The 26,179-nt window shown below is 45.4% G+C and overlaps 1 protein-coding gene across 9 annotated transcripts in view; it reads right to left on the bottom strand.

The window, feature by feature from the left end:
- Window positions 1-26,179, bottom strand: part of Hdac4 (histone deacetylase 4) — a 242,546-nt gene that overhangs the window by 174,806 nt on the left and 41,561 nt on the right. The window contains exon 4 of one of the 9 annotated variants that reach the window (XM_029480619.2): window positions 14,024-14,193. The exons of 7 other annotated variants lie outside the window; for them this stretch is intronic. The gene's annotated coding sequence lies outside the window, so the exon portion shown is untranslated. Of the gene's footprint in view, window positions 1-1,958; window positions 2,696-14,023; window positions 14,194-26,179 lie in introns of those variants that run through there. One more of the 9 variants, XM_029480625.2, reaches the window with a different exon arrangement.

The raw sequence follows: 26,179 nt of genomic DNA on the forward strand, positions 1-26,179 counted from the left end.
AAGGCCACCCAATCTCATTTCCCACCTACCTCTGTACCAAGCCAAGCCACGTCAATTCACCAACAGAACTTTCTGGAAGAGACTGAAGAGCTGCAAGGGGTCATGTATCTACACTTTCCTGAGCCTATGGTAACAGGGGCAACAGGAAGTACAAGTTATTGGCCATGGTAAGCAGCTCTGTCCTCTTTAATCCATTCATATTTACAGCCTTAAGCATCCAGGGAGCCCAGAAGAGGCCACTGCAACCCAGATGGTTTTCTCAGGTCTAACCTATCCTTTCTGACTCTACATGTTCTATCTTGCAGGCTCACGGATCTAGAAACCCCGACATACAAAAGGCTCAATGCCTGGATCAGCACAGAGACCCAGCCAACATAGACTCCTGGGGCCCACAGCTTCTGCCAATAACAGTAGCTACCTTCTGACAAGTGGGAACTGTGCTGCTGCTCCTGGGAACTATGGGCTGCTTTAGAAACAAGAACAGGGTAGAGACCAAATACTGCAGGGTGGCTGGCCTCCCATGTTTACCTGCCCAGACCTCTAGCAACTCACATGATCTTAACTGACTTTCTGAGATTCAGAGGGCAGCTCCCATAGTAAAGAGTATTCTTGAAAAAGCCCTACTTTTCAGACAACTTTCTGCCTATGATAATACACTACAGTCTGTACAATGTTGGGACATACCTTTTCCAGGTTCATATGAGCAAAACAGAACAGTTTTGCATTTTCTTTTCACAAGAAGTACTGACTAGAAGCAGCCAACATGGACTTAAGAACAGTAGTACTGGATTGTACAGTGTACCCAGATATGCATCACAGCTTGTGTCAGAGATCTGTCCCTTTTTTCTTCTGCAGCTCATCGGCAAACTGAACACACCACCCAGCAGCTAACACCCCATGCCCTATTCTCAACTCTAGTCCTGAAGAGAATGATCATGCTGCAGGAAGCTGGGAGAAGCCTAAGACTGCCCATTATATGGCTCTACCTAGCCATATAATGTAAGGATATGAGCAAGGCATCTGAATCTCTGAGCCACACTTTCCTCATCTGTGAAACAGGGTTTATAAAGGAACAATGTGTGTGTGTGTGTATGTGTGTGTGTCTGTGTATGTGTGTGTGTGTGTGTATGTATGTATGTGTGTATGTGTGTGTATGTATATGTATGTGTGTATATATGTGTGTGTATGTGTGTGTGTGTGTGTGTGTGTGTGTGTGTGATTACAGAGGAAACTGCACTAACACATAATGCAAGACCTGGCATCCCTTGGAAGATGGCTGCAATCTTAAGAGCCAGCATAGCCAGGGTCCTTTTCCCTCTCCTTGAGCTCCCTGACAACTGTGACACAGCACAGCTGACTAAGTAGAGCAGCCTCTGGTAATTTTTCTAATAGGAATTCAAACATGGCCTCGGGACACAACGGGTGTTTGGTCCGTAAAAATACAACCTTGTTTAGGGACAGCTATCTTCCTAGCACTAGAGGAGCTACCTTTCTGCCCAGGTGGTGAACAGTTCACATTTCAAAAGGGCAAAGGTATGTGCTCAAAGTCCAGTCCAGGCACACCATGGTAAGCGGAGCCTAGAGAGTCCCATCTCCATCAGTACAGAGGCCTAGCCTCCGGAACAAGACCCCCGAGCACTGGGAGCTGCCTGCCAGCTCTCTTCCCTATACAGGGCTGTATGTGCACAGTGGAGGCACATGAATGTTCCCCAGGGACATTCAGGGGACATACAAACAAGTGTACCAACAAACTGTATACCCACTTCATTCCTAAATCCACCCCCTTCAGAAGCAAGCTGTTGGCTAGTTAGAGGGAGCACTGTGAATAGTGGTCTCCCAGAAGTTCAAATACTAAAAGCTGATTCCAAAGCACCAGTCACTGGGAACACCACTGAGCAGTTATATAACAGAACTCAGGAAATCCCTTAAAGTTTCTTAGCAGTTCAAAGGTATTTTACCTTCAGTTAGGATCTCTGTTCAATCTGAGAAGCCCCTCCAAAGCTGTTTGTCCAAGAGCAGAAAACTCCAGTACTGCTCCACCGGGCTTGCTGGGAAGAATCTCAGTGCTCTGCCCTGACATCTGGTTTCTATTTCATATCCATGTTGTCACATTACATAACAAGCAGATGATGTGAGGAGTGCCACGAAAGTTTCAGCCCAAGACTCACAGAGAATGCCCCAGACATTGTTTATCTTCAGGCCACGAGCATTCACTCAATCTAACTGGATAGACACTGGGCTGGCTGCTCAGAGCCCAGGGGAGTGCCCTGTCTCCAGGGCAAGCAAAGCAAGCCTCAAGACAGCCTGTAAGTGAACCAGCGCCCCTTCTTTCCTTTCCTCCTACCTCCACACAAAATGACCTCTAGCCTACATTTAATTTTTCTGCACCTGGAAATGTCTTCTGCCTTGGAGGTATACAGGAAGGTGTTAACACACAGGGTCACAGTAGAATCAGGGGCAGAAAGTTCCTGAAACACCTGCCATTCCACCTGTGTGAGGCCCAAAAGAGAAGCTTCTACATAAGTGGATCTCCACCCGAGGGCGCAGTCCTGCCAGCAAGAATCCTGAGCTTCTCCACACCTTGTCTGCCCTGTACCCACTGGCACAGCCCTCCTCAGCTTATTTGCAGAGGTACTCAGTCACCTTGGAGTTCCTTGTACCACAGACAAAAGGACAAGGAACTACTAGAGAATAGGCAAGACAGAAAGGGGCCTAACTTAATCTCTAGAACAGAGGCAGACTACTCCTAGTCCATGATCCCTGAATTCGTACTCTGCATTTCAAACTAGACACACCCATAACATGGCCAGGAGACTTTCAGACAAGTCACAAATTAACTTACACAGTTAATTATACCATTAATCAAGGTAGTATTTTCCTGCTAACAAATACATGGTGTAAATGCCTTCTATGTGTTCAGCAACACCTGAGCAGTCAGGAGGCTAATATGAGCGTAGGTCATTCAACTATCTGCACTTCCCCCCAACTTTACTGCCATGTGCCTGCTGATGCTGGCCTCGCTCCCATGCAGCTATCAGCCTAGGGGCAGCTCAAAAAAGAGAAAGCTGTCAAAGCAAGTGAACCCTACTCACTGAAAGATAGGTCAGCTACCCTGAGCCCAGGAACCTGCTTGAACATTAGGATCTACCTCGAGAGAATGCCTCAACAGTGGGTGGGAAGGGCAGTCCCACAGTGACAGAGAACAGCCTATCTGTCTCTTGCCTCTCATTTCTTCTTCCTTGCATTTCATACTGGACTCTCGGGCCCCTAGTTTAGCCCCCAAAGAATAGAGGCCTGTTCATAGAGCTGGAGTTCTAGAGTTCACTCAGGCATTAGACCTTTGTGGGAAAGCTAAAAAAACAAAAACAAAAACAAAAACAAAAACAAAACAAAAAAAAAAACAACTCACCCCTTAACGAGTCTGCAGCTGATGAGCCTCGTGTCACATGACAGCATCACCATTGAAAATGGCCACCTGTCCCATGCCCAACCAAGGGGCAGAGCAGCAATGCCACCTAAGCAAGGATGGGATCTCAGGACTCTCTTCTTAGAGGGGCACTCAGCACTACTGCCAGAGTTTCAGTGCCAGGGCCCCAGACCCTGAGGGCCAGACAAAAGGGAGGCCATCTGCCCACTGTTTATCTCCATCACACAGAGCCAGAGGTGACAGTACAACCCACCTTTCCAGAGCAGGCTCACCAAGGTAAGTCCCCACATGGCACTCAGAAGGTTCACTCATGCACACATGCAGGCACACTTTCATATGTGTCCTCCCCCCCCCCCCTAACCATCTGATGAGTCAAGTCATCAGTAAAATCCAAGCAAAAACTTCCCATTGCCCTACATCCTAAACACAACCCTGTGTGCTACTTATGGGGTGTATGGCGAGGGGTAAAGTTTCTATCATGGCACTTTCAAGCATGCATGCTGGCGGACTTGGCTCTTGGTCATCATCTGTTCTATGCTGCAGAGGAAAGACAAACCACTCTTTTCTTTGTATATCCAACTAGTGAAAACTTTCACACTGGTCTTTATGAAAATGGACACTGACTCAGAAACAGGCATAGTGCCCTAAGGGTGAAGTTGATGATTGTTGTGCCAAAACTCCAGAGCACTCACCAGAACAAGCACAGAAAAAAGGAGAGTGAGCAGAGCTCTATCCCATAGCTGGACACAAGTTGCAAAACAGAGGCTTCAACAGTCTAGGACAGTGGCCACAGGCTCAGGACCAGCAGGATCCCGGTGACCCAGGAAGGACCCCTGCCCTTTAGGCTTCCTCAACTACAGGAGCTGGAAGTCACAAGCTCCAACTCCACTTGCAAGCCCCACTGATAGCCTATAGGCAGGCTACCACTGTGCTTGCTGTAGGGAGGCAGTGAAGAAAAGAAGCTGGAGACAGTGGCCTGGAGCAGCTTACAAGGAAGACTATCCCAGAAGGCTGAGGCACATCCTCCTTTGATCTCTGCCCAAATACCTTTGGGGAACCCGAAAGTGGGGTGGTGACTGGATAAGGAAGCTCTCCTCTGTCCCTGTCTCTCTCTACCAAGCTGGCTTCTACTTGGATTCATTCCATAGTTTAAATATGCTCTATATGGAGAACAAGAAAAGTCCTTGAAAAAAGAACTAGATGGGATGTCTCTGAGGTAACCAGGAACTGATCTTATTGTCTCAGAACTGAGCGGCTGGGGCAAGGACCCCGAGATACTCATAATTCAAGAACAGCTCTTCTCCTTGGAACTGAACCCAGGCTTGAAACTCCAAGTTGTAGGGACTACACCTACAGCCCTTCAATGAGCCACATGCAATATGGGAGTCCACCTGGGAATCACCTGGCTGTCCCCAGCGTTAACAAGCATGGCCAGGCTAATCCTCTGAGCACCCAGGTTATTCCAGCTCTCTGCTCAGTCACATCAGAGCTTCCAGCAGAACTAATGCTCCATACAACAGCCAACTGAGGACAAAGCAAAGCCTGAAAGAGGACCCTGTTCCTGCCAACATGACCATATCGCCTGCAAAGATGTGTTTGGAGGGCACAAAAGAATGTCACAGGAGACAGGAGTTCAAAGCAAGGCAAATCTGGGGACAAGGCCAAACATAAGTCTGCCACTGGCTTGAATGGAGCATATCCAGAGAGAAGGTGCCCTTGAGGGCTCATCTTGCTGGGAACAGCTGGTGAGCCCTGACAGACATCCTCGGTTCATGTACTCTGAGGTGTGTTCTAAGCAGTGTCTTAGCCACTACTCGAGTATAAACATGCCAGAATCCCCCTGGAGGAATGTGTCAGCAACACATACACTGTCCACAGAAAGTTCTAAGAATAAAAATCATCATAATAAGCCATAAGGAGGTACTGGACCAGGAAAGCAGTAGCAGGTTATTAGACAGTCCTGTTACTACTTAACAGCTATGCAGGCCCCAGAGAGCTCCCAAACTCCCTATGCCTCAGCTTCTCATCTGCCAAAACGGAATATGACAACCAACCTTTCCTGGAGGGACATGAAGAAGTAAATGAGATTATATGTACTAATCATTAGATATGTATAAGTGTATGTGTGTGTGGCACGTGCACGTGTGTGTGTATAAGCTCATTTTTAACTGTGCCTAACAAATACCAATATTAGTAGTGGTTATATATTTAAAAATGAGCTGTAAGCCAGGCAGTGGTGGCGCACACCTTTAATCCGAGCACCTGGGAGGCAGAGGCAGGCGGATTTCTGAGTTCGAGGCCAGCCTGGTCTTCAGAGTGAGTTCCAGGACAGCCAGGACTACACAGAGAAACTCTGTCTCGAAAACACCCAAAAAAAGAGCTGTATAAAGTAAAAATAATTATAATCCTTGAAATTTTAAACTAAATGAACGAATTAAATAATGAAGTAGCTAGAGCTGAAGGGAGAGTTGTTCAACAGTGAAAAGCACTACAGAAGTAATTCAGAGAGGACTTGCAGAAACTAAAGCTTGGGGCTCAGCACCCATATCAGGCAGCTCACACCTGTAATTCCAGTTCCAAGGGATCCAATGTTCTCTTCTAGACTCCATCTGCACTCAAATATGCACATGCCCCCACACAGAAACACATATACACCTATTTAAAATAAACCTCCCAAAGGCATAGTGCGAATGGGGTGGGGGTGAGGGTGGGGGGTTGGGGAGAGGCCAGAGAAAAATATACAACATAACTAGTATTCCAAAAAGAAAGACTTTGGACAGAAATGTACATTTTGAGATGTTATACCTGAGGCAGCATGGTGCTGGCACAATGACCAGACACAGCCAGGTAAAAGGACAGAGTCCAGCAAGGGTGACAGTAGCATGATACAACAGGGACCTGAAAATAAACAACGTTGGGACAACAGGAAGGTGATCTGGGTTAAGATAAAATTAGACCAAAACACCACCACACCCAAGAGCAACCTCTCAACAGGCAGGGTATAATACATACTCACCACACAGCACAAGGGACAAGGAGGAACCCCGATAGCTACACAGAAGCTGCTTCCCACCAGAGATCCCAGTACAGGTGCAAAAAGTGCACAGTGGGTGCGACTCTGGGGAAGGCTTGTGTGGTAAATGAGCGCAATAAAGTGTGGAAAGCAGCAGGTAAAGAGGGGGACCCTGTGGGTAAATATGTAGCTAGTAGTCATGGTCCCTCCTATGACAAACTCTGGAAAAGCCTGGAGCCAAGTCCAACATGCCAACAGAAAAACAGCCTTTAGGAAGGAAGAGAGGCTCTGGATTTATCTGGATTATCTCTTCTTATCTCTTTAAGAAGAGATAATCTGCTAGCACAGTATGCCTATAGGAACCACCTACCATGCCAGACCCAGCTAGTAGGACTATAAAATAGTCCTCTCTCTATGCATGAAAATTTGGAAATTGTAACAAAATTATTTATATACATATTAACTTTTCTACATAAATCACTTCCCTACAGTAACTCAGACAACACAACCCCTATAAGGTCATACATATGGCTACTCCCACAGTAAAGTCCCAGTGGGCATACTGCCATATTCCCTTTATAGGGTGCCTAGTTGATAGAGTCAACTGTTAAAGAGCTTCAAACATCCAGGGCCCAGTAGATGTCAGGAGTCAGTGAAGATGCCTGTGAACATTCTTGCATAATGCAGAGGGAATGGGTACTCCTGCTCTATCACACAAGCAACCCCAAGGCCAGGGTCAGCAGGAGAGAATCTCCAAAGCTCACTGCCACACAGAACATATTCAGCTCCATATGCACAAAGGAAGACCAACAAATGAGAACCAGTCTGAAGAGAGACATTGAAATGAAACATAGACACGTGGATCGAGCCATGTTTCACACAGAAGTGGGAACTCTCTGAAGCACGCTGGACACAGGGTTTGGTCCTATGCCTTCAAAGGATGTGGAGTTCTGGTCACTGAGTTTCTTTTTCAAACAAAAAACAGACATGTGTTGTTGTTGTTGTTGTTGTTTTAATATTCTAAAGTTGAACAAATGAGCAAATCATTTTTTACATTCTGGGTGCTAAGTACTTTGCTGTCCATGGAAATATCAACTCTGAAGAGACAAGATAGCCCGGGGCCACCACAGTGGAACTGGAGGTACAGGTACAAGCATAAGGGATTTACATACAAGAACCCAAAAAAGAGCTGCATTCAACACCTCTTTAGTTGAGCCCCAGTTGTATGCTGGGCCATAGCACTTGATGCATGTTTCTAAAAGCTGTTTCCAAGGGGCTGGGGAGATGGCTCAGCAGACAAAGTGCTCACCATGTTAAACCTGATGACCTCAATTCAGGGATCTAGCACCACACAAACGCTGGGCATGGTGATGAGCAACCATGATCCTAGCACTAGAAAGGCAGAAGAGGGTCGCTAGGGTTCCACTGTCAGCCAGTGTAACCTAAAGGAAGAGTTTGAGGTTCAGTGAGAGACCTTGTTTCAAAATGGAGAGCAACAGAGGAAGACAACAGATGTCAACTTCTAGTGTATCCACCCCATACGTGGGGGGGGGGGGGTATACTCACTCTCATGCAAGCATGTACGTGCACACACACATCAAAAACAACTTTGAGGCCTCATGAAAGGAACAGCAACCCCAGGACTGTAACACTGTACTGAGTCAGCATGAAGAGGGGCCTTAGGTTCTGGGGACCTGCCAGTGGCGTCAGAACAAGAACTGTTATGAGTCAGATCTGGGGCAGCCTGAGCACCACAATGTGCACAACAATAAAGGGGTACAGCCCAGGTAACAGCCAGGAATCCAGGACCTCGGGTGAGTATAAACAAGAAAGAAAGGAACTCCTCTTCATAGCGAAAAGTCACCTCTAAACAAATGACAGTAATCAGTCATCGGGGTTGTCAGCAAGGTCAGCCAAGAGTTACAGAAGAACTCAGAAGCCTCCTGGAGGCCAGGCACCAGGGTGCCTGCAGTCCCCCAAGAGTTTCCTGTAACAAGCTCCTGGCAACACCCCTTCAGCCTCCTGAAACAAGTAAAAGTCAGGGCACCTGAGACACTAGGACACCTCTGCAGCCTCCCAGCCCAGCACAAACCACCCAAAATGAAACAGGAGGAAATGAACAAAGGTGAGGGGAGATTTTTTTTTTTTTTTTTTTTTTTTATTGTTTAATGGCAACCCTGTCTGTTTCCATACTGTTCCTGTCAGGAAGCCACAGAAAGACACTAAGACTGTCCCAGATTAGAGAGGCCTGTGGAACAGAAGATATGAATGCTAGGCAGGATCCAAGATTTTCTTTTGGCATATAAACCATTCTTACCAGACAATCAACAAAATGTGAACAAATGTACACTCCAGAGAACAGTCCTGGGTCATAGTAAACTTCCTGACTCTATGCATGAGGTAGGGTAATGGGAGGCTGTTCTTGTTCTAGGTGATACACACAGGACAGAAAAAAGTTAAGTCCTAAAATGTTCCCCAACTCCTGAAAAACATTACTCTTCAGACAGACAGACAGACAGACTGACAGGCAGGCAGGCAGGCAGGACAGATGGACAATAAATAGATAGCACAAGACTAAGAGATCAAGGAACACTGGGTCCACATACACCTCAAAAGGACATTCATGCTATCAAGCAGCAAGAGCTCAGAGGGAGAACCTTGACAAGATACCATTCTCAGACAGGGGTGCACACCTGAAGACGGTCCAACCAGAATGGGATACAGACAAAATAAATATACAAGAAGCAAAACAAAGATTCCAGAATATAGACAGAGTTAGCAATAACATCAATAAACACAGAAACAATAAAACAAGAATATCCCCTTAGGGATCATGGGAATCGCAAGAGGGAATTCTAAAGAAAGCAAGTAGCAGGCTAGCTTAGAACTGAAAGGTAAGACACACACAGGCCATCCATCCTACAGACCAACAGAAACATAGATACTTCAGACAAGAAGTACCTATACCCACAACCACCTATAGAGGAGGCTAAAATCTGGCTGTGTTCACCAAATGCCCAGAGAGCTCCCTTTCAGCAGCCCAATGGCTGTGGCTGACAGGGCTAGCCCAGACAATATGGAATGGCAGGGCTGAGGGAGGGGTCCAAATACTGCTTATCTTCTACCATACACCACCTGCACCTGAATCAGGAAACACAAAGAAGGCTCCCAACAGCACACTTACTAGTAGACATGTTTGCAAATAAGCACCACACCATTACAGGACAAAGAATATGTCAGGAACATGCTTAAGGCAGATACTAACCAACAAGAAATGTTGACCTCAGATTCTGCACCTGAGACTGGGTCTCATCAAGTTTTATCCAAAAGTCCTCACAAGCTACAAAACATACACTATAATTCCATGTATGTCAAGTTTAAAATGTGTAACTCAAACAGAATAGTTTAGTAACATGTATGTACATGGTTTAAAATATTAAAAGCAGAAACAAAGGGTCTTCTAGATACTGATGGTGTATTGCTTTTTTACATGGGGGAAAATGAGAGTTGTGCATTTTTAATAGTATTTTGTAATTAAATTTAAATAAATGTGTGGGAAGAAAAAAAAAAAAAGCTTGATCTAAGGAGCCAAGAAAGAGGCATCTATCTCTCTCACAGTAAATACAGGGCTTGCATCAAGACCACAAGGACCCATGTGGGGCAGCCTCGGGATGTGTCGTGTGGACACAGGGCCTCCCGTGCTCCCAACCATGGAAAAATGCACTCCTGTCCTCTGTTTGACAGGCCCAAACCTATCACTCATAAGAACTCCAAGTTCAGGGCTGGAGAGATGGCTCAGCGGTTAAGAGCACTGACTGCTCTTCAGAAGGTCCTGAGTTCAATTCCCAGCAACCATAAGGTGACTCACAACCATCTGTTATGAGAGCTGATGCCCTCTTCTGGTGTGTCTGGAAACAGCTACAGTGTACTTATAATCAATCAATCAATCAATCAATCAATCTTAAAAACAAAACAAATAAAAAACCCAAAGAACTCCAAGTTCTCCCTCATTTGAAGAGTTTAAATTTATGCAAGTCTGAGTACTAACTTCCCTGACCCTTCTGATTTTCCATTTTCCTGTTCTTACAGAGTTCTACAGCAAGCTTGTACAGTATCCCTGTGATGAAACTCTCCTGGTGAGCAGCTACATGTATAAAGTGCCTTGATGTTCTTTCCACTCACACTAAGGTAAACATCTTAAAAGAAGGGAACTGTGCTTATCATTTTTGTTTTGTTTTCTCTAACAGGTTCTAAAGTCAGAGAAAATGTGAAAGAATGAGGACCATGCCCAAGTAGCAAGGAACTCTTCCAAGAAACTCCATGGCTGCACCATTCCCAGAGCTGTAAGCCCCAAGATGTACACCCTAACAGTGACAACCAGGGTTCTTCCAGCAATGTGAGGGAAGTCCCTCTTTCATTTTAGGCCTATGCGCTTTGGACTGACATGATTCTGCACACCTCTGGCTAGGGAAGTCTAGTTTTCAACTTTCAAATAGGATATGTTTTACTAGATGCTCCCTCAGCATCTCTTAACAGGGCCTTTCTTTTTCTTGCTCCAGAAATCCCTTGTTGTACTGTGTCACGGGTCATCGAGCTGAGGCTGGGACTACATCCCTTGATCCAATGTCCCTATCTTGCACCCCAGGCCCATCAGTAGCCTGCAACAGCTTTCCATGTAGGCAGCACCCCAGGAAGTCTGAACTATTCTCCAAAAACAGTGCAGTGTTCTGCAGGCTCTCACTGACTGATCTCTCTCTCTCTACTAAAAGCCACTACACAGTGCTCACCACAGTGTCCCCAGCTTCCCCATGTTCGTTGCTGCTCAACACTTGGCACAGTGCTGTTCTTTCCTCTGTGAGCATTGCCCTGACTGTCTGGGTTGGGAAGCAGCAATCTGTACATTCATGCTAGTCTCCTGTTGCCCTGGAAAGTTGACCTTTTGGCAGCATGAGAAAATATTCATGAGAAAAAAAGCCTAACAAATTCATTCCTTAGCAATTTATTTATTTATTCATTAGTATTTATTTATATAAGCCATACATAACGTAAGCCCTGGCATGGTGGTGCCACATACCTGTAACCGAAGCAGGCAGACTCTAAGTTCAAAATCAGTATGGGCTGCACAGCCAGATCCTGTCTGATTAACTAATCAAACTCATTGCACTGCATATATACAGCAATCAATCATTTCTAATAGCTGCAGCCCATATCTAACAGTGCCCATAGGCTGGGAGTTAAGGACACCCTGCTGAGGTTCTATCACCTAGACACCTGCTGCTCACCACAGAAGGAAAGGAGCAACCTGTCTTGCTTCTGAAGATGGAGAAGCCCACCCCTCAAGGTCTGGTGGCTCAACCCACCTGAAGAACACATGAGCACATCAGCCACCATGCTGCCTAGGTCAAGTTCTCTTCCTTACAACCTACCTGTTCTGAGGTCTCCCGGGCTCCAGTATTCCCACAATTTTTCCCTCAGTCAACTCCATATGTCCCACACCCTGCCTGCCTCACTGGTCAGTAATCATGCTGCTTGCAGTCCTGCTGTGCATCTCAGAGTCAACACATTGTTACCTAGAGAGCTAAGAACTTAAAATCAGAAGAACCAGGCCAAGCCCTTGAAGCTTCCCAGCAGACACAGGAGAGTATTAAAGTTGGTGCCCTCTCCATCCATAAGATATCCAGACAGATGGAAGTCTGTAGCCTGATACTTAGAAGCATACAGTATTGCATCAAACTGCTCACACAACCCTCTATTGATACCTCAGCTTTCTCATCTACAAAATGGGGAAACTCAGGGTTCAAGTACTTGCTCCTAAGCTGTCACAGAAGTCCAAGCTGACCACTTGCAGGAGGGAACCTGGCATGTCAGCCATGATACCATTATCCACTCTTCTGCTCTCCGGTCTCCCCTCTGCACATAAGTGTTACCAGATTAATCACTGCCCCAGCTCTTGAGTACCCTGCTGTGTGGGAGACGCTCAGTGAAGGATTTGTGTTGGGAATGATGGCAGTGTGGGATAGGAACCAGACCAGATACTGACGCCTCAAGACTATAAACACCAGCACCTTACTAAGAAACTCACCACATCTGGTCGGAGCACCTGGGCATTCTTGTGAGCCTGCCCGCTGTGTGTCTCAACACTGCACACAGCCAGAGGGAACCCATGCCACAGGGTTCTCTTATCTTAGGGAGCAATACTATTAAAATTTCCATCCCTTGTCTCAGCTATCCTATTTTTCTGAACTTGTATCCAAAAACACTAAGAAGAACACTCAGTCACAAGCAAAAAGATATATGGATAAGAATGTTCACTGAGGTGCTGTATGCTATAGATAAGTTCAAGCTCCCATTTAGAGAGGATTTGTAAGCAACGACTAAAAGGACCATTGTTCCATTGTGTTTGTTACAGATGTAAGCATGAGTAGTGGCCCAGAGACAGGGAGGGATGGGGATGGGGCAGAATGCCAAGGGATCCACACCAGAACTGTGTCAAAGCTGGTGGGGCAGAGTGAGCAGTTTCTTTCCACTGCATACCTTTAATTAAGCATTGCCAGATTTTAAGTTTATACTACATGGAAACTTTTAAAATTGGCAAGAGAACCATTTTCCTAAAACAACAACAACAACAACAAAAACCTACTTTTATACAAAATCAAAAGGTGATGCTAGCAGCTCCTTAGGGAGTTCTGTAGTAAAGCACCAACAGTGCAGGCTGATAGCATGGGCACTTTACCTGAAACAAGTCCCTGCCAAAGGGAAGCACTGAGAGTAGACAGTAGATTCTGGGTCACCCCACCCCGACCCCTGATTACAGGGGAAGGAACATCTAGCCAGAAGCTACCTCAAAGCAGTACACCCTCTGGTTCCACCCAGTGTGCACCATGAGGAGAAGGAACAGGATGGTACTCATACAAAGCTGGGATCATACTACCTGAGCATAAAGGGTGTAACAAAACTCAGAGACAAGACATAGACACTTAAAAAACACTTTAAGTGAACTGTGAAAATTCAAAACGAAATATATTCCTTATAGCTTCATTTGAATTCTGGACCACAAGAAGTACACCTGCGTGTACCACAAATGCAGAGGCTCTCAGGGAGCATGGACACAGCTGACAGGACTTTTATAACCTAAGAATGAACATAACAGGCAAGTAGCACTGGATCCCAGGTGAAAATTAGGATGCCTAGCAACAGAAACTGAGCACCCAAAGTTCTTCAAAGAAAGTGTTCAAATGATCCTGAACTTGAAACACAAATTGGGTATGCAGAGGCAAAAGCTAAAGCAGAGTTAGGTGAAGGAAACACAAGCTTGGGGCATCAGATGAGAAAGCCCATTCTGTCACAATGAACCCAAATGAAGTTCAAGCAGGAAAACAGACTCACAAGGTACATCATTCCAAACAGGAATGTTTGTGAAGAAAATTAAACACAAAATAAGACTGACAATTTGGTTCTTCAAGCATTTGTAGTTAAAGGTAAGAACAGCAGTGTTGAAGCTCATTCCGATAAAAATGGGTAAACCCTGTTCCCTGTACAGGCTGTTGCGGCTACTACTACTAGCTTGCTGGGCAGGAACCTACCAAGGCCAAGGCATTGTGTGCTGCTGTCTCGCCACTACTCAGCCCACCGGTGCCACAGCAGTGCACTCAGCTCCAAGGGCAGATCCACTGGGGACTACAGCAAGCTCAGAGAGCAGCTTGAAAGCACCACTCATGGGGTTCACCAGTTCACACTCTACACAACTGCAGACCTACAGAGAGGGAGACATAACACAAGAAGGTATGGATAACAATGTGCTGATAAAGGAACACAGTGGCAGGGTCGGGAGTCAGGAAAGGCAAAGCTGTAAGTATGTCCACGCACCCTGGCCTATGACAGGAAGAGTAACAGCTTTATTGATCTGGAAAGGGAGACAACTGTAGCTGATACAGTTTCCCAAGAAAAGTTTCCCTAGGATCTAACCACTCAGAAGACAGCTATATCATCCACAACAGCCATGAAGGCAGATCTCCACCTCACACACTGGCCAAAAAATTATTCCAAATTTAAAGGTCTAAATACAAAAACTAAAACCATAAAACTCGTACCAGACAGCAGATCTTCATACCTTGGACCTGGCAACAGCTTCTTAGACATGACACCAAAGTCAATTAGCAAACAGAAACAAGAACTGAACCTCCTCAAAAGCAGACACTAGAGAACACAAAAGCAACACTGAGTGGGAGACGCCCGGACAAGCGGTAGACCAAGCACACCGAGTACTTCTGCAATCCACAGTAAGAAAAAAACCCACTCAAGCGGCCAAACCCTAGATAGACATCGCCACAAAGAAGATGCATCAGTGTCTCCCCAGTGAGTACATGGGAGGTGCTTGCTCGGCAGCTCTACTTACTAGCAAATGCAAATGAAAACCACGGTGAAATGACATCTTTAACAAAAGCAAGGTACCAAAAATTAGGAGGTGTTTAAAAAAGTGGACTCACAGAACAATGCTGATAAAAATATATATAAAAATATTTAAATGTGAAAACTGTGGTTTCTCAACAATTCCATGTGGCATTCTCATGATCTTCCAGGTCTGCCCCCAAGAATTAGAAGTGGGGACTCAAACAGACACAAGTCCACCAATATTCACAGCACCTAACATCTAAAATGACCCGAGTCTACATCAGCAAAATGGGTAAACAAGGTGTAGCTCATACAGAGGGGACATGTATCAGCCTGGGGAAGGAGTGAGACGATTCCTAAAACACTGTGCTGCTCACATAGCCTGGCAGAGGACAAGCACTACAGTCGCCCCTACCCGAGGTACCTAGGGCTGCCTGCTGCCACTGGGGCTGGGAAGGGGATGCACAGCTGGTACTGAAAGGCACGATTTCTGTTTGGAAAGGTCAGAGTTTGAAAATGGTGCATAACCATGCAGTCTAGTGTTATCACTCAGATACACTTAAAGATGGTCACAGCAGGAATGTTTACGCTGCCTGTATTTGCCACAATAAATAATAGACACACAATGATCCAAGAAACCCACATACAAGTTGGAAAAGATCAGAATAACACCCAAGTATAAAGGAAAGAGTTAAGTACTTCAGAGCATAGACCAGCCTAGGCCCTGAACTCTATCCTCCTGCCTTTGCCTCTGAATTCAGGGATTACAGGCATGTGTTGTTGCTACACCCAGGCAAAGGCTGTAACTGATATGTAAGTGTTCAAGACACACTAAATGAAAGACCTCAGGAAGAATGGGGAACCCACCATAGGTGCCTTGTGTTGTTAGGAAGAGTAAGGCTAACTGGGAAACTCAGGACCTTTACTGAAGGCATCCCAGCAAGCTAACAGCTACTGCCTCTGTGGCTTTAGAGGCCCACTTCCATGTTATCCTAAGACTCCATACAGCAAACGAAGCCAGTGGAGCAGTTCCCATGAATACCCTGTCCACAGAGAACATTCTGCTCTCAATCCTAAGAGAAGCACACAGACCCAAGACTTTCCCAGGCCCAGGGAACCACTGAGACCACATCACCTGCAATAGTACCCCCACCACACACACACACACACACACACACACACACACACTCTTCCAGGAAAAGTCTATGATGACTGATTAACTGCCTGTACTAAACATGTTTCAAAACCAGAGACTGTAGAACCCCCAGAAGCCACAGGAACCTGGGGTCTCATAAGCTGAGCCCTGCTTGGCTCTGTTTTCTCAGCTGCACCTGAACATTTGTCCCAGCCATGGGGCCTCACCACACCTGCAGCAGAAGCTGTGCATTCCCAGAAAGGCATAAGGCTTAGGGAACAAATGACATTAACAAGTGAGCTTGAACCTAATAAGCACTCTTCCACTACCTGGGGTCAGGGGGAAAGCGGCCACGCCTAGCATATAGTTCAGATGCTGTGGGAAGCGTTGAACTCTAGCTCCACCGTGGCTCTACCAAGGGACACTCTGGCTCAAACAGGTCACTCTGTCTTTAGCATCACATATGTTAGTATTGCTTACACCCTAGATTTACTTTTCATTCATAAATCTTCCTTAAACTGTGGCAGGGATGTAGAGGTGGAAAATTAGAAGAAAATAATGAAAGACCCTGATATCATGTTCTGCACAGGCTACCTGGGCAAGACCTCACTCAACACTACACTTTTAACTCTGCCTCTGGAGCCTCTGAGGAACTCTGTCTCAAACACAGGATGGCCTGACACAACCATAAAGTATGCCCAGGGCCCCCAATATCACCCCTTAGTATCTACAACAGCTGGATTACAGAAGCTACAGCCACACATGTTCCCTAAAGATACCCTAGGAAGCCCTAATGTTTGTGTCTCCCACTGACTGCAGGACAGCAGTTACAAGTTGTTTTCCAGGAGTCTGAAGAAGCTCTGGTGAAACTTCACCTGTTCTGGCCTCTTCTGATATTACACGCCAAGACCAAAAGTGTGTCTTAGACAGAGGGGAGGAAGGAGACAAGAGGAGAGATGGCCTCACCTATGGGTGAGAAGGCCTGATGGGGAGTTCACTGAATTCCTCAGACTTCAGAAAGTTCTGTCCAGACAGCAGGAAACATACTCACCCTCTAGACTCCCCTGATGCTAAAACCACAAGGTGAATCTCACACAGGGACCTTTATAAACTCAAACAGAATGCCAACGGAAGGCAGTAACTGTTCCCAAAGAGTAAAATACCCAATGGATGTGTCTGGAATGTCAGGGGAGAAACAGCACACAGCTCCATAAATAAGTTACATCTGAGCCTAGATCCTGACCCACGAGCACGGCATGCGGTGCAGTTAGGCACCCTCTGAGAGGACTTTGAGCAGCAATAGTCCCTGCCTTCTCTTTCTGCAGCTGCCTGTCCTGAGGCTTTGAGGGCAAGCAGGCTTGGCAGGATGTCAGGAGTGGTGGAGCTGGGCCTGGTGTTTATGTCTGATCCAGACGACTGAGGGTTCGTGACGATTTACTGACGCAAGAGCTCCCAAGCACTGCATGCCAGAAATTAATCAGGGGAGGAAGAATTCTTTTTAAGAAACCACTTGGCCTGGGCTACAGGCCTGAGGCTGAGTGTGTAAGCGGAGCCACTCCTCCTCTGGGAGCAGCACACCCAAGTCTTCCAAGCAGCTCCAGGCTGGTAAATCAGGCCCAGGCCCAGGCTGGGGAGGTCCTGCCACAATGCCTGGCCCTGCTGTGGCTGGCCACAGTATCCAGTGGCCTGCCCCAGAGCCAATCTTCTCCCAGAGGCCCCCTTCAGATGGCGTCTGCAAGGCCCCACCAGTGTGCACACTCCATGGTTGGGGTGTCTATAGAAATGACTAGATGCCTCTGATCTTGTAATCTATTGCTATTATCCCCTTCTCAAGAACTGGATTTTAAAGTTTGCAAATCAGGGGACAACCTCAAGATGAGAAAGTTGGAATGTGAGAGATGTAGCCTTTGCAACAGCAGCAGCCTCCTCCCAGGATGGGATGTGTGCACAAGCGAGGCTTTTTCTGCTACCATCCTCTTTGTACACCCTAGGTGCCATGTGACATCAAATGCATGGTCAACTACACATAACCATGTGACATCAAATACATGGCTAGCCATGCAAAGCCACATCACATCACATTTATGCTTAACTATATACAGCCCTGTTATATCAAATACATGGCTAACTATGCATAGCTATGCCACATCAAATGCATGGTTCAGTATACACAGCGAGTTATATCAAATGCACATCTAACTATTTACAACCAAGTCACATTAAATGCATCGTTAATGATACTCAGCATGTTACATCAAATGCATGGATTACTCCTTACAAAAGATAAATATCCTTCTAGCATTCTATCTCAAAAAAAAAATTGGGCTGGTGAGATGGCTTAGTGGGTAAGAGCACCCGACTGTTCTTTCGAAGGTCCAGAGTTCAAATCCCAGCAACCACATGGTGGCTCACAACCATCCGTAAGGAGATCTGACTCCCTCTTCTGGAGTGTCTGAAGACAGCTACAGTGTACTTACATATAATAAATAAATAAATAAATAAATAAATAAATAAATAAATAAATAAATTACTCCAGAGAAGCCATTTTGCACTCCATCTCAAGTGTGAGAGCGCCAAACCATCCATCTGCCAGCCTCTGGTTTATTGTAGCCTTTTGGTCCTTGATTACAATCAGTGTATGAGAATAGGGGAGATCATAGGACCAAGAACTAAGGTCTTTAACATACCCTGGCCCCACAGGACAAAGGACCTGAGTCACACTTCCACTGCCCAACAAGTAGTCTGTGCCTGGCCCCCGACACCCTGATACCCACCATACCACCTCCTTCCAAACTACCTCTCAAGGAAACTCCTGAAAGGACTCTTCACTCGTGCTAAGAGGACTGGATGGGAAGCGGGCAGGCAGAAAAGCATCACATCACTTACAAGGTACCACAAACATCACCTCGTAAAAGATCTGAGTAAGAGTTATAAGAGTGGCTCACGGCTACAGACACAACTCAGCCCACTCCATTTCATGGCATCATGAAACCAGCCATCCTATAAAGCATGGAACACAGAGAACAAAGCCATCTGGACAGTGCAGAACAGGGGCCCTGAAGAGTAGTCAAACAGCATACCTGTGTCATTAGACTGAAAACAGGGTAACTGGCCCTGGTAACTAAGACCTGAACTTCCACTATGGTCTACAGCAACTGGAGTTATACCAAGCCATCCTCTGGTCAAGGTTAAAATTTCAACTGTTACAGATGTGTCTGCAGGTTTTGGAACACCAGGATTGTCAAGGCAGTCAGAGCTCTGAGATGCCAATGAGATGGTAGAGAGAAGGGAGGGAGATGGGGAGAGCACTTGGAGCCATCAGCCTTTCAGGTAGCTGGCTAGCTCTCAAGCCACATGCAAAGGTTGAGAAGCTCAGCCTGGTCCTCATAGAACCTGAAATTGGACTTTACACCCTAGGAAGCAACACAGGGAGAAAAGACATAATAAAGCAAAGATGGTTATTCTAACACCAAAGTGTAAGGCTCCCAATTTACAGCGCTTAAAATACCTCAACGCACAAAAAAACCAAACCTGACAGACTAAAAGGAGGTGCCTCCTATCCACAGTCACAGCAGGGCTGACACCGGCCAGGCCACAGATCTGAGCACAGGATTATCAAACCTGACTAAACTGTTAGAGAACTGAACTTGGGAAACACTTGAAAGACAGGCCAAAACAAGAGCAAAAAACTAGGAAATTCATAATTGTTTCCAAATAACCCATGGATCAAAGGAGATAGTAGCATAAGAAATTTGGTAATACTGTTCAATGAATTACAAAGCAACTGGTATTTAAAAAAAAAAAAAAAAGCTTACAATCTGGCTAAAGCCATGCACATATGGAAATTCTGAGCCTTGACTACAAAGCAAGAAAATGTGAAAAACTTATTGATGTGAATAGTTATCTCAATCGGTAAACAAACAAACAGACAAACAAACAAAATACCCAGCAGTTGAACTCAAGAACTGGAGCTCAGATCTTTACAAATACTTACCTGAATAGTTATAAGTTCAATGGAAACAAAAGAAATAAGCAATATTGGGAAGGAAGAGGAGAGATAATGGCAACCTCTCAGAAAATACACAAATAAGAATGTAGAAGAAACTCTGCAAGTGAAAATTCAGAAAGAATAACCTGATGCCAGAAGACATAAAATGTCCTACGCAGGACATAGAGTCCTATCACGTTAGGGCACACTAAACTCAGAGATGCTCTCCTGGAAGCTTTTCCCAACACTACAGGGATAATGCCTTCACCAACTCTTTAGACAGCTTGACAGGGTGGGCACGCTACAGCCCACAGGCCAATTACAATCTATGGCTTGATTTTTTTTCTGTTCCATTTGCAAAACAGAATAGATTCTTACATTGTCTCAAGTGTAGAAAGTCGTGAGGCGAGGTTACACTGGAAACATATGTGGTCCCAGAACAGTCTGACTCTACCAAAAATCTTTGCCAATACTGGAATTAAGAAAGAGCACAACTTCACCATACTTTAAGGGGCCAGCATAGCTTAACATCAAAATTTAAAAGTTTAGCTGAGCAGTGGTGGTGCACGCCTTTAATCCCAGCACCTGGGAGGCAGAGGCAGGTGGATTTCTGAGTTTGAGGCCAGCCTGGTCTACAGAGTGAGTTCCAGGACAGCCAGGGCTACACAGAGAAACCCTGTCTCGAAAAGCCAAAAACAAAAACAAAAACAAAACCAATAAACAAACAAACAAGTAAGTAAGTTTGGGGTCTATGTGTATATTATAAACCACAGTTACAGAATATAAGACTAGATTAACATAAGAAAAAGTCAACTGAGAAATTTTATCACATTAATCAAATAAAAGGAAAGAAAGCCTAATATATTAAGCCAAACCAAATGAAAATTTTAACTTTACAGACTGAAAGATTGAGTATTTGCGGTTCATGTGGTTCAACCTAAGGTCTTAACACCCTCTGATGAGAAAATTCTTGGCACACTAAAAACAGATGGGAACACCCTTATCCTGATAGACCATTTACACAAAACCTGCAGCAAATGTCACACTGGTGATGACATGTTGGGAGTTTTCCTTCTGGCTGAAGCAAGACCCAGATGCCACAATACAGGGCTGTTGTTGAGCTTCTCACTGGAGTTCACATCACTACAAGACAGCCTAAAACTCAACCCCACAACAGCCACCATCCGGACAGTGGGAGCTCCACTAAAACCTGAAAGAATTTATAGATGAACAAATGTAAAAGCAAATTCAGTGATGTGTCAGGTGACAAGATTACTATACAAAAACTAATTGTATTTCTAAACAGCACAACCCCCCTCATCCCCCCCCCCAAAAAAAAAAACTGGTTGAGAAAACACAAAAAGCTCGGAGCAGAGACTGAAGGAATGACCATCCAGAAACTGCCCCACCTGGGGATCCATCCCATAAACAACCAGTGAACACAGACACTATGGCAGATGCCAAGAGCTTGCTGACAGGAGCCTGATATCACTGTCTCCTGAGAGGCTCTGCCAGTGCCTGACTAATAGAGAAGTGAATGCTCACAGTCATCCATTAGATGGAACACAGGGTCCCCAGTGAAAGAACTAGAGAAAGTACCTAAGGAGCTGAAGGGGTTTGCAGCCCCCTAGAAGGAACAACAATATGAACTAACCAGTACCCCCAGAGCTCCTTGGGACTAAGCCACCAATCAAAGAAAACACATGGAGGGACTCGTGGCTCTAGCTGCATATTTAGCAGAGGATGGCCTAGTTGTTCATCAATGGGAGGAGAGGCTCTTGGTCCTCTGAAGGTCCTATGCCCCAATATAGGGGAATGCCTGGGTCAGGAAGCGGGAGTAGATGGGTTGGGGAGCAGGGGGAAGGGGGGAGAGGATAGGGATTTTCGGACGGGAAACTAGGAAAGGGAATAACATTTGAAATGTAAATAAAGAAAATATCTAATAAAAAATAAAAAAAAAAAAAAAAAGCAAAAAAACACAAATCTTAAAAATAATAAATAAAACCTCAACTATGAGAAATACAAAATGGATATTAAAGACCTAAATAAACAAAAACATACACCACACTCATGGGTTGGAAAACTGGAAATAAAAGTTATTCTATGTGCAAGTCAACAGAATTCTAATACAGAGACTGTACAGGTAGGTAACTGAAAAGGGCTTTAGACATTTATAAAAAACTCACACCCAGCATAACTAGTTAAAAGAACCATAACTGACTGAGATGGCTCTGTGAGCACAGTCTAAAACCAAACCCAACCACACAGAGACTTGACTGGCATTGCACAGTGATGAAGAAAGTATTAACCCTTCAGTAAGCCACTGATGTAACCTAATCCTAAAGTGCAGAGTGTCTAATCCCCATTTCATGCCCTACTTTTAAAAATCCTTATGGATTTACAACTGGTAAAGTGTCATGTTTCTACTAAAAATTATACAGGACATCTTCAAGTCCTTTAGATAGGCACAAATAAAACAAATGAACTAACGAGGTGCATTAAAATTAAAAGCATCTGCTAAATTAAAAAAAAACCCTAGAAAGAAAAAAAGGCAACCCACAGAACTGTCAGAAAATAGCAGTAAGAGTAACCAATAACGAAAAAGAAAGACAACTTGGTTTTCTGAATCTCCATCCAGGAACTGAATGAAGAGGGACTTCCCTACCACCCATGTGTGGCCAGTTGTCCATATGAAAGTGAACTGCATCTTTAGTAACACAGGAGGCTTTATTCAGCAGCAACAGTAAAGATGAAAAGACAGCACAGAATGCTGAAGAGTGCATGCAGGGCAGACAGAGCTCATGCAGCACAGGCCAGAACATTGTCACAGCAATTCTGCACAGATCGCCTGCTGCACTCAAGCTATGGCCAGAGCACTGTCACAATCAGTTCTGCACAGATCGCCTGCTGCACACAACAACTCCAAGAGAAAACCATGCAAACATCAGCACCAACAAAAGAATAGCTTGGGCTAGTCAATCCAGTGAAACATCTTCACGCTCTGCTGAAAGGGCCCAGACAGAAAAGAGCAAATACTGCATGAGTCCATTAAGTAAACTTTAAAACTTCATTTAAGCTAGGAAAAGCAAAGGGAGGCACCCAAAGGAAAGGTGAGTTCAGTAGAGCAGATCCACTTGGTCACTTCTCTGTCTGCAGAGCAGGTTCAGGGGGAATCTCCTTTCCTGGGCTCCCACTGAGGCTTCACGCCTGTCTCCATGCTGGCATCTGCCAAGAGAAAGCTCTCACGGGAACTCCTAGGCCTCAGTATTTACAACAACAACATATGAAGACCAAAAACAAACTCAGCTCCCACCAAGGAAGACTTGTTAAGACAGGTGACCTCATGCAACCATAAAGGGACAAAGCAAGCGCTACACATTGGCATCCCCGCAGTTGGGTAGAGGACCACACCTGAAAGAGCACTTACTAAAGTACTTCACTTTTGGAGACAGGTTTTAGTAGACCACAGTGCATAGCCAGGTCTGAGGAACCAACACTGGTAAGACAGTTAACGGCTGAAACCAAGCCTTTTCTCGGATTTTCCACATTTTCCTGGTTTCCTATTCTGGAACCCCATCCAGGAGTCCAGCCTTTCTCTAGATGCCTCTTGGTTTTTTTATACCCTCAGCAGATGGGAGGGGCTGGCAGGTATTTTAGAAACACCCCTTCCAGTATCTGACATGTTCACGCAGGAAGACCATGGCATGACGTGTTCGTCTCATCCTATGAATATATCTAAAAGTCAGGCCTAGAACTAGCACATGTTCTCTGCTCTACAATGCTTTGACAGACAGCTGGTTGTCAGGAGAGCAGCAGCCAAGGGAGTGTGGCAGGAACAGCAAGCAATCTCTGGATATGTGGCTATCACCATGAGGCTACACCTAGAGACTCTACTGTCTTCCCCAGCAAACATATCTTTCAGCTCTGGGAAGGATATACCAGAAGTTCACACCAGCTCTAAGCCCACAAGGACACAGGGACTCCTATGCCATTGGTTCAACCAGGAAAGTTCCAGTCATAGAAAACTTAAGCAATGCTGGTGACTGCTACAAAATTTCTCCTTACAGGGAGGAATCAGGACTCCAGAGAGTCACTAAAATATGGTCTAAACCTGGAAAGCAAGGAAATCAAATGCTTCCGTTTTCATTCCACATTATGGTGATTAGCAGACAGCCATGTCAGATGGCCACTGCTGGGTTTGACATTTTGTGGCTCTTCCCTTCCTCTCAGCCACCAATTTCCTTCCAAATATGAGGACAAAATAACAGCACAGCCACATATCTGATCAGAGCCAATAGCTCCCAACAATGGAGACCGGAAACACTCAGAGCAGCCCTGGCTGTGTGTGGCAAGGCTTTCCAGGAACAGAGAAGCAGACAAGACAACTGGCTTCCGCTGAGGTCTGCAGGCCAAGCCCCTGTGGAATACACGCAGTGCAGACTGGACCCAGGCCAGACTTGGGACAAGCTATGAATGAGACAAGCAATACTAGCCTGTTTCCACACATTGCTCCACCTTCAGTAGGGACAAAGAAAAAGAACAGGGGAGAGACTTGAGGAAGGCCAGGCAACATACATAGCCTGGAGGACCGGCCTGGCAGTAGTACAATACAGCCCACCTGCTAACCTGGTACTGAGACTGCTCACAGAAGAGACAAGGGTCCAAGAAGGGCACAGTGAAAGGAGCTCCAGGTTGGCATGGGCCATGCCTTATCTCCGCTTAGAAACACACTGCTTCTGACACCTCCCAGCACACCTCCCTGGCAGTCCAAAGATGTCACACTCCCAGAAGTGAATGAACTCTCCATGGCCTCCACAGCTTCCTCTGCACAGCCTAGCAACATCAGCTTCTGCCATCACTCTCCTCTGCAAACCTTCAATCAGAACGCTAAAAATCCCTTTAGTCACCTCTGTAAGGTCCAGTAACTTCTGTGGTTCACTGACCCATGTCCAGGACTCAATGGTATAAACCAACAGGCTAAATCCCCACTTATTCATGGTTGGTATTTTAAGTCTAAAAGTGGCGCTTGATATTCAAGTGTTCTTTTGGGCAGTGGTGGCATACACCTTTAATCTCAGCGTTTAGGAGGTAGAGGCAGGCAGATCTCAATGAGTTTGTGGCCAGCCTGGTCTACCGAACGAATTCCAAGGCAGCTAGGGAGACACAAAGAAACCCTGTCTCAGGAAAAGAAAGGAAAGGAGGGAGGATGTAGGGGAGGGAGGAAGGGAGAGAGGGACAGAGAAAGGTCAGTCAAATGTTATGTGATCGCTACATAAAATAGGACAAATTTAAGTTGTGCTGTTTTTCTAAGGTGGGTCCTTAAGTCTACTCCAGTCATCATGGGGACTGAGAGAGAGTTTAGAACCAACAAAGACTATAGCATTCCATGAGCTCTGAGCTCTGCCAATCTCTTAGTCTCTGTGAGCACTCTACATCATGAATGAATCCAACACCAACAGTTCAAAGCCCACACTCAGGAGGAAACTTCAGCAGCACCAACAGGGGCCTAGCACCACCTCTGAAGCTCTTGCCCAATGCTAAGATCTATCAGGAGCCCATGCTACTTTCCCAAGTGGCAGAAGTTTTGTTTTCAGCCAGATGTGTATAAACCTCACTTTGAAGGTATTCAGACAAGCTACTAAGAGCAGGTATCCTAAATGTAACAGTGACCTGTGATAATTATAAAAGGTCTGAAAGTAGAACACGTTAGAGTTTGGCTTTATAAACAGCATTAGTGAAAATATTATCAGCATAGATTATTTTAGGCAGTGCCTTAAGCTGAACAAACTTCCCAGTGCATGTCTGTAACCCCAGCACTTGGGAGACTGAGGCAGGAAGATCTTGAGTTCAAAAATAGCCCAGGTAATATGGTAAGTTTCAAGACAGCCTGAAACAAACAAAAAAACAAACAAACAAACAAAGTCAACCAAAATGAATATACTAACTCATACTTAGAAGTGTCTGTCCACTTCTATCCAAGCAAAGCCCTTCCACTGTAAGGGTGTCTGTGTGTCAGCTACCCCAACTCCTTATTGCCTGGCAAAAACCTTTGCATAGAGACAGCACAGAGCCACCAGGCTTCCAGCTTTTATCAATTATACAAGCTTGAAGGAAAATCAAAACTGTTTCCTCTCCCCAGGACAGCTCCAGAAAGCACCCAGAACCCCGAGTTCAAGGTCTCCCAGGTAAAGGCAGCCACTGGTTGCATTCTCATGCCAGTACATG

This window comes from Mus caroli, unplaced genomic scaffold (genome assembly GCF_978045245.1).
Source record: "Mus caroli unplaced genomic scaffold, Mus_caroli_1 scaffold_1, whole genome shotgun sequence".
Classification (NCBI taxonomy): domain Eukaryota; kingdom Metazoa; phylum Chordata; class Mammalia; order Rodentia; family Muridae; genus Mus; species Mus caroli.